Source organism: Vicugna pacos, chromosome 21 (genome assembly GCF_048564905.1).
Source record: "Vicugna pacos chromosome 21, VicPac4, whole genome shotgun sequence".
Taxonomy (NCBI): Eukaryota; Metazoa; Chordata; class Mammalia; order Artiodactyla; family Camelidae; genus Vicugna; species Vicugna pacos.
In genome coordinates, this window is record NC_133007.1 from 5,717,407 (window position 1) to 5,720,357 (window position 2,951).

Here is a 2,951-nt window from a genome sequence, read left to right on the forward strand (position 1 = left end):
AGTTGTTAATAAAAACAATAATACTGTCCTTTCACTTTCATTACCCCAATGTGGTAAGACATCTTCCCTTTCCGCTTTCTGCTACTTTCTCTCATAATTTTCTAACCATTAAAAAAATACTAATAAAAAACACTAACAAATATTTGTCCAGGGGTTTAGAATATCCAAAGCTAAAAAAAAAAAAACACCAAATATAAATACAAAACAGAAACAGACTCATAGACACAGAATACAAACTTGTGGTTGCCAAGGAGGCGGGGGGTGGGACGGGACAGACTGGGATCTCAGTGTCCTTTGAAAGCCCCCCTAAGACTGTGCGGGTAAGTGCTATGAACCAGCGCATTTTACAGAGGAGGAAACGGAGACCAGGGGGCAGGTAGATCGATGGCCCAGGGTGGACAGGATTCAACTCAGGTCTCTCTCTCTCTGAAGGTAATTCTCTCCTCACTCTGTGCAGAGCTGAGCTGGTACAGATGGTGCTACTCCATCAGTGGCCAGATGCCAAAAGATCGTGTGCCCCTAGAAGAAAGTCCCACCGAGTAATAGATCCTCAGTTTTTGGGGGGACAGAATGGTTGGCTTCATCTGAGGCAGCTTTCCTTTGACACATCTTTCTGGGGTATGTGTGTATTGTGGGAAGGTGGGTGTGAGGGGGCTGCCATTTTCAGAAGCGATTGAAGGGCTGGGGTAGGAAAATATTCTTCGGAAGGAAAAGAAGTCCTTCCCACCAGTTCTCAGGAATGTCCCCTACCCTAGCCAGCCTTCTCATTTTCATCTGTAAAGGGTCTTGCCTCAAAGGAGATTTGCAGTGAGGTTCAAACAGCCGCCCACTCGCATTTTTCGAGCCCACGGGCGGTTTCCTGCAGCGCGGTCTCTTGTGGCTGTAACCATATTCTGAACACACATCTCAGACAGTCCAGGAGTTCACATTTTTATGAAGTTTCTCATTTGCCACCTGTGTTCTTTTGGGATTGGCTTAACATTCCCCAGGCTGTGGAGAGCAGGCCGAGGGGGAGCTGTGCCGTGCTGATTTACAGCTCAAGGGCCTTGTCCTCTCTAATCTGGATCTCTAATCCCTAGGAATCCTGCCATGGTGTGTGCCCTCTCTCGGTCCCAGGGTCCCCAGCGACTTCCTGGCACAGACAGACGCAGGCCGCAGGACTCCCAACCCCCATGCTCCCCCTCTGCCCTCCGCCTCGCCTCGTTCCTGCTGGTGGATCTTGAGCCCCGTGTCCAAACACACAGAATCTGTCGCGTTATGTAAGTTTCCCTGTCAGCGAGCTGGGTGACTCAGCGGGAGGTGGTGCCCTGCTCTGTCCCAGCCTGGGGCAGCGTGTGAGCCCAGCGCCAGGTCTGTGGCTGGCTGGAGTGGAAAACAGGCCTGCTGATGGGCCGGCCGAGCACCCTGCGTGCCCAGGACGCCCGTGGGAACCCCCTGAGGGCTGCAGGGAGCTAGGCCCTGGGTGGAATTCTCCAGCTCCCAGCCCACTTCCTGCTTCCTCCTCCCTCACCTGGGGCTTCACCTGGGGCTGAAGGTCACAGAAGCTTCACTCTGATTCCCCACCTTCTGGGCCCCTGTTAAGGACTGAATGCTTGTATCCCTCCAAATTTCTTAGGAGGTGGGGCCTTTGGGAGATGACTAAGTTTATCTTTTTTTTTTTTTGTGGGTCGTTTGTTTGTTTGTTTGTTTATCTTTAATAGAGATACTGGGGATTGAACCCAGGACCTCATGCATCCTAAGCATGTGCTCTACCACTTGAGCTATACCCTCCTTCCCAAGACAACTAAGTTTAGACGAGGTCATGAAGGCTGAGCCTCCCTCTCCTTATCTGTGAGGACACAGCAAGAAGGTGGCCATCTGAAAGCCGGGAAGAGGGCCCTTCCCAGAGCCCCACCACGCTGGCACCCTCATCTCGGACTTCTAGCCTCCAGGACAATGAGAAAATTAGTCTCTGTGGTATAAGCCACGGAGTTTGTAGGATTTTGTTACGGTGGCCTGAGCTAAGACAGTCCCGCTGACCTGAGCCCTTACCTCTGGGATCTATCAAGGCTCAGGCAGGAAGCGATGGTGCAAGTGGATGCACCCTTGGGTGCAGCTCGCGTGGACCCAGGCCCTCTCTCTCTCCTCTGCCCCAGGTCCCGCACAGAGGAGGAAACCCACTGGGAACACGGGTTATGAAGAGGACAGACTTTGGCTGATTTTGTTCTTGGGTCTGATTCTCCCTCATTTCCCTTTCCCACAGGCATGTCGCTGAGTTTTCTTTCCTCTCCAGGACAGGGACACGCGGCTGGCATCCTGCTAACTGTTGCACAAGGAGCCGGAGAACTCAGATTCTAGGACAGGTTTTGTCGCTAACCAGGTGTTCAGGCTCAGACAGCTCACTTTTTCTCTCTGTGCCCCGGGACTCATCTGAGGGGCACCTGCCTCAGAACTGTTACACGTTCATTAATAAAAACTGTGTGCCGGCTCTTCCAGTGCTGGGATACAGTGCCAAACAAGACAGCTGTGATCCTGCCCTCCTGGAGCCCGCGTTCCAGAGTGAGGGGACGACAAGGAACTAGGTAAATTAGGTAATCGCTGACCGGATCGAGTGCTCTGCGGGAGACAAACAGAATGATGCAAGAGAGAGCTCCTGGGAGGAGCTGACATTTATTTAAAAGCCTCCACCTGCAGACTGAGAAGGAGCCAGCCCAGTCGCTGGGGAAGAACTGCCTTCCAGGCAGAGTTCTGCGCTAAAAAGACCCCCCAAAAAACCAAAAAATGCTTTGCAAACTGTACAGTGCAACACAGGTATCAAGTTTAATAGGAGTTAAACCGCCTTCGTTCTCTGTGGCTTCGCTGCCGCACATTCCTTGATCAAAGCCTGGAGTTGGCACCACTGGGCGGTGTCTGGAAAGCAGTGCTGGGACAACTTAAGTCACAGAGTGTGGTGGGAAGAGGGGCAGACCAAG

At 52.2% G+C, this 2,951-nt stretch overlaps 1 non-coding gene across 1 annotated transcript; it reads right to left on the reverse strand.

The window, feature by feature from the left end:
- Window positions 1-1,697: 1,697 nt before the first annotated feature.
- On the reverse strand, window positions 1,698-1,771 carry TRNAP-AGG (transfer RNA proline (anticodon AGG)). The gene has a single exon. It is a non-coding gene; the product is annotated as a tRNA-Pro (tRNA).
- Between the last annotated feature and the right edge of the window lie 1,180 nt (window positions 1,772-2,951).